Below are 6,767 nucleotides of genomic sequence, written 5' to 3' on the forward strand. Positions count from 1 at the left end.
ATGACTGTAGTATTAAGGGGGAATTTAAAAGCATATACATCACATTTGGAATAATACAAATAATAGCAAACATGACAGGAAATGAGAGCTAAGAAAATATACAAGACAGAAGTACAACAACATCTGTAAGAAATTCAAAAGGATTATCCCTACAGAAAGGAAAAGGACAATATACTTTTTTTGGTGGGAAAGTAGAGTTCTTAGTTGTTGGTACTGAGGACAACTGACATAAAACACAACCATAAAAACAAGAAAAAAAACCACACATAGATTGCATAGAGAATTGTTGTAAGTCTCTATTTTAGGCACTTGTTTATTCTATCACATACCTACCACATATACATCTACTATCCTTTAAAAATTGAGCAGTTGCAAAGTGGAAAAGTGTATATGCTTCAAGACTATTTATGGTAATTGTCTTCACTCTTGTTCATGACCTTCTTGAGCTTAGTTTTCTGCTTCTACCAGACTCTATCTGATCTCTTGGCTCTCCACTTTCAACTTCAGTCCTACCTCTGACCCTTCAGCTTTAGGATTTGAAGTTGCTTTTCCTGGCACTTCTTCTGTAGAAAGTAAGCTGGCTTGGTTTGTCCTTTGGCTCTCCAAATCCTGAGCTCCCTCAATGCAAACCCTGAAACTCATATTAGCAATTTGGACAGTGACCAAGCCAGCCTCACCATCATTCACTTTTCATGAGAGATCCTCAGTTTACAATGGTGTGGTAGTTAAATCTGTATGTCAATTTGGCTGGGCCTGGTTGAGTGGCTAGGCAGCTGATGGTAGTTATTCCCCATGGTGAGACCGGCAATCAACTCCATGGTGGGATATACCACAAGCAGCTGAGTAGCTACCTTTGGGATGTGTTCTGCTTCCTGTGTATAAGGAGAAGCCTTGGGGATAGTCTCCAGTTTATGACCTGCTTGGACCCTGCATGTAGCCATGTTGTTGTTCAGCAGCCTGCTATGCTCTGCCGACTTTGGGACTTACAAGGGACTTGAATTAATGGTCTGCCGTGTGGTTTGGTAACATCGTGATTGTGCCATTTTATTTGTCAACCTTGGGCTTGTTAGCCTCAGCAGCCAGTAGCTGCCTGAGTGAAGAGACACCTCTAGCTTCAGTGGGCTGGGAGCAAGAGGCAGAGCTGAAGCCCAAGGTCGAGGGGCTTTCACCCAGCCCCTAGAGCCTGGCACTTTGAACTTGGACTTAAAGCCTCCAAAGTATAAAAGAATAAACTCCTGTTTGTTATGGCCATCCCATTTGTGGTATATTCTTGTCAGAATGGCACTAGTTAACCAGAACTAATGGGGTCTAAGACCAATAATTTCCCAAAAGGAGCTGACCAGTTCACCTAGGAAACACATAGTTTTCTGGGGTATTCATGTGTCTGTGTTTGTTTGTGTTTTGAAAGGTTGAGTTTTTTTGCAGGAATTATATATTGGTGCCCATGGACTAGCACTTTAGTAGTTTTTAGAGGAACATTGTCATACTTTTCCTAGGATTACTGTTTTACTCTATTACAAATTGTCATGATCATGCAAACGGGGAAAAGGAAGAGAAGGTGGAGAGAGTAGAAACAAAGAAGAGAAACTGTTGCTGAGATCTGAATAATTTGCTCCCTAAAGGCATAATATTCCCATACAGTACATGCTTTTAAAATTGAGAGGCCCAAGATGGGAAAGTTTTACTGAAATCTACTTACTTAAAGTCATACACTCAAAGTTCAAATATGTAATAAAAACAGCACGAAGTCAGCCAAATGCTAGTTCACTCACTTCCTGAAGAAACTTGGGCAATTTAAACATTGTCAGCCTCAATATCTTCACCTGTAAAAATGGAAATAGTACTTCTATCTAACAGAGTTTCTTAGGGCTATATGAAATGATATATTTGAAAACACCTTGCACTGAGACCTGGTGCCAAACAGACACTCTGTGAATATTGTTTCTCTTCCTTTTACCATCTTTGTAGATGCCAAACAATGAAGCCAATGTACTTTAATTTATCGCTTCCATTCTTGTAGGGATATTAATGATCTGAACACATTAGAATACATTTGTTGTTCCTTTACCATTAAATTATCTTCTGGCAGGTGTCTTGAATAATTAGCCCTCTTCCTCCCAATACGAAGGCTGTGTAATACTGTTGTTTCGTAGATTAGAGTTGCATCTCCTAAAATGGATGAATCTGAATTTACCTTTAAAACAAACAAACAGAGAAGGTTAGTAATCCCTGGGGAATATTCAGTTGAAATGAGGGGGTAAGAAGTTTGGTTGAGGTCAGATGACATGTCTCTAAGCTTTGTGAACCCTTCCCTGCTTATGGCTCTCAGCTCCTCTATACCTTAAACTCACAAAGAATGTTACACTTGGGAGAAGTATTCATTTGTGCCCAGCCCACACAGCCAGTCAGAGCTGGCACTAGGAACCTTGTTCCCATTTTCTGTCTCTGGCCTCTATTCCAAGCGTGGTGCATTGGACTTCCCAAATGCAGTCTGCTCTCTTTGTTGCTGTTGACAATTAAGATTTTACAGCCTGAAGTAATTTGTTTGAGGGAGGGAGCTGCAGCTTTGGTGTCCTCTGCTATGATTGGTGGGATGGGCTTTCAGCCTTCATAATAATAATGCACAACAGCTGCTGAAGAACATCTCATTCTAAGTGACACCATGCAGGAAATGGAGAACCAGCCTCCGCAGTCATTTGTACAGTCATTTGTATGATTGAATTTCCCATTTTGAAGGAGGCAGATGACATTTTTATCTAAAAACAATTTAACTTTCTCTCTTTGGGAGGAGGAGCTGGATCTACCAGCAGAATACAAAACAGGTTGTGGAGACAGGGAGATGGTCTGGTGGAAGAGAATGAAGCAATCCAAACAAAGCAATAAAGTGAAGAATCTGCCTCCACCTGTTTTTGTGCACGATACTTGCACAATAGCTATTCTTCCTTTTAATTCTTATTCCTTTGAGTTCACTCCATCCTAGTTTTCATAATAAAGAAGGTTGGGGACAGGCAAAAGTTTAATTTGTATTTATCATGTGGATGGAATTGCTGGACTCTTGGGCAGCTTGGGAAACAGGATAGCTGCCTGTGTGAGAAGTGAGAGCTGCTCTGAGAAACAATGGACATACTGCTTGCCCCAGAAGCCTTGAGCAATTCAGACTGGTTGTATACCAACAGAACTGACAGTTGTACCAAATCCAGCAGCAGATGGCTTAGTCTTTAATCTGTTGTCACGACTGATACTGTGTCAAAACATACTCTATGCTTAGTTGTGACATCTAAATCATAAAGAGCATTGTGATGGGAAAAGACTGGATATTAAGACATAGTTCCATGTATGGTCCCAAAGGATGGTTTTGGCTTCTGGGGAGAGATTTATGAACTTGAACCACCAAATCTAATAGTGTTTGCTGTGACTTCTGAGTTATTTATATTGCTTTTTTCCAAATTTTCCTTTCTCTGCTCTTCTTTTGAAATCTCCTGGGACTTTTTTCAAGAGGGAGGGAGGAGTTTCCTCTGGACATTCTTCAGAACACCTCTGCACGTTACACAGACACACAGCAAGAGGGCTGGATGCCCTCCTTGGGAGATTCTTAGGTACTCTTTCGACTACATTGCCCTCATGACCTGTTTTATTTCCTTTTTAGTTGCACATGTGGCTGGACATTTAAAATAAACCCTAAGTTTGTACATGAACTACTCTAGTATTTCAATTAATTCTTTTTTCTTTTTTATGTGTGTGTGTATTCAATATTCTGTATTTAATACAGACTTATTCTATGATAATATATTTATACTGCTTTTTCAATAGTGCTACAGATATACTTTGTTTTCATTTTTTATTTTATTGTGATTTGAGTGAAAGTTTACAGAGCAAATTCATCTTCCACACATCAGTTCACATATACTTTGTCTCACGACATTGACTGTAATCTCCCACAATGCAGCAGCTCACTTCCTACTTCCTCCCCATAGTTACCTCTTCCCTGTGTCCTTCCCTCCATGCACTCCTGCCCCTTAAACTGTCTCCTTGTGCATACACAGCCCTTCTATTCTCCATGATTGATCTCTCCGAGGAGTGTATCTACCTAATGTAAATGTTCAACTCATGTGTCTGTCTTTTGTTTGGCTGGAAGCCACAGGAGTGAGTTCAGTTCCAGACCTGAAGGGCAGCTAGGGGCCATAGTCTCAAGGGTTTTACCAGGCTCTATCAGACCAGCAAACCTGGTCCCCCCCCCCTTTTTTTTTCTCATGATTTTGAGTTTTGTTCAACATTTGTCTCCCACTCTACCCAGGATCTCCTTCATAGAGCCCCCTCTGAGTGGTTGATAGTGGTAGCAGGACACCACCTAGTTTTTCTGGTCTCATAGTAATATAAGCTCAGGGTAGCATGGTGTACCAGTCATTTGGACGAATTGTTTCCATGAATCTTTGGTTTTCTTCATTCTTCTTTGCTCTGGAAGAGGAGAGACCCATCATTGCATCTAGATGGCCACTTGCAAGCTTTTAAGATCCCAGTCGCTATTCATCAAAGTAGGATGTGAAACAATGTTTTTGTGTAGTATGTTAAACCAATTGAGCTTGATTTCCCCTATGACCATGGTTTTGAACCCACAGGTCCAACTACTTGCTCTGTCTGGGTAGCTGGCTGTGGCCAAGAAGTGACTACAACCTTGTCTCTTGTCAGCTCTAGTATATTCCTGGGAATTCTTACAGAACATAGAAATATGTTTGTAGAAACATTGTCTGCCAACCCTATATATGATCATGGGCATACTACTCCCTGCATAGAAATACCCAATTGTTCAGCCTGCCCACCCATCTATCCACCTGTATGTCAATGTTTGCCATCACTGACAATGTATCCAGTACTTCAATTAATCATTAAGGAAGTGATTTGAATTCTACTGGAAAAGTATAATAAGCTTGCCTATGCCTTAGCAAAAAAGAATACAGTAACAAGAGCTATTCATTTAAAATACAAATATCCTGGACACAAAGTGGTATCCAGGGACCCTCTCTGGATCCAGCATAGAAGTGATGGAACAGACATCCTGCTACAACCAGATCTCTAAATTCCATAGTGTATGTGTAAGGTGGGTGTTGTTGTTGTTGTTGTCATGTGCCGTCGAGTCAGCCCCGACTCATAGCGACCCCTCCTTGGGTTTCCGAGGCAGTATCGCTACGGAAGTAGGATTGCCCAACCTTCCTTCTGAGAAGTGGCTGGTGGATTTGAACCACCAGACTTCTGGTTAGCAGTCAAGTGTCTTAGGCACTATGCTACCAGAGCTCCTAAGGTGGGTGGTAATGTTATTCCAAAAGTTGTTTCTCCTTTGTATAAAGACTTATTCCTCTTTCTAGTGGTCCTTCTAAGAACAGGAAGAGGGTCTTAAAGGAAGAAATAGTATACTAGTGTGTTCTTTCCTGGCACAGCCCCTTTCCCATGATTTTCTCACTTTTGCCAACAATCATGCATCCCCCTTGCTCTTAGACATCCATCAGGAAATAAGAAAATTGTTCCATTTGAGGCCAAGAAGAGAGAAATTTGTTTCAAATCTGATAAGAGAAAAGCGTGGTTAGTGTGAAGAGTTGGAGGCTAAGATAAGGAGCATTACATCCCCAAGACTAGGCCCCCAAAAGTCACCAAGCAAAGAAGGCAGCAACCAAGACACAAACCAGTGAAAAGATGGCTGGGTCACCATTTAGATACCAGATCTGTCCAGAATTCTAACTCACAGAAACTTATATGACAGAGTAGGACTGCCCCCATGAGATTTCCAAGGCTATATATCATTATGGAAGCAGACTGTCACATCTTTCTCCCACAGAGTGGCTGGTAGGTTCAAACTGCTAACCTTTTGGTTAGCAGCTGAATGCTTTAACCACTGCACCACCAGGGCTCTTTAAATTTAGGCTTACATGCTGATAACTTAAAATGAAAGACAGACTTGCCCTACCATCTCCAATTAGGAAAATCCAGAGAAAGGACTCTGATTGGCTTGCATGGGTCACACATCCTAACACAGTCACAGTGGCCAGAGGGGAGGAATACAAGATTTGACTCAGTAGGCTAAGTGCCCACTCCTGTTGATAAAGGCAAAGGATTGGCATTCCTCAACACAGCGACATGATTGGAATGAGTAAGACTCAGTTCCACCAGAGAAGAGGGGTACTGTTCTAGAAAGACCTGTCCACTAAAAACAGCAATTCCAGCAAAGGCATAGACTGTTGAGTGGCGAGGTGGACATGTGTAATAATATAACCAGTGACTCACATATAATAGACACTTAATAAATTCTCTTGAATGTGTAAGTTAATCTTAACTTCTTCAGCTTTAGAAGTAGTTTCATTCTTTTCTCTAAGCCTGGAGATGTCTGTTTAACCTCTATCTCACTTCCAGTTTCAGTCTGGCATCTGTGATAGTTGAGATTATACATCAGCTTGGCTGGATCAGGATTCTTGGTAGTTTAGCATTTATGATATAGTCTTCCCCCACGATGAGATTTGATATAATGTAATCACCTCTATAATGAGATCTGCAGTGAGCTGCCAATCAGTTGAAAGGGAGTTTCCTCACGGGTGTGGCCTACTTCCAATACATTTGGATGTCCTGGCAAAATCTCTGTTTTTTTGCTCAAGATCCTGCATAGGGTTGGCAGACAATGGTCCTATAAGTTTATGTGAAGGATCAGAATCCCCAGTAGTATAGTACAACTGACAAGGGGCTAGCTTATGGTCACTGCTTGGTCACAGCCAGTTACCCACAGC

The sequence above is a fragment of the Orycteropus afer genome, unplaced genomic scaffold, assembly GCF_000298275.1.
Source record: "Orycteropus afer afer isolate SDZICR_OR568_19922 unplaced genomic scaffold, OryAfe1.0 scaffold00350, whole genome shotgun sequence".
NCBI lineage: Eukaryota > Metazoa > Chordata > Mammalia > Tubulidentata > Orycteropodidae > Orycteropus > Orycteropus afer.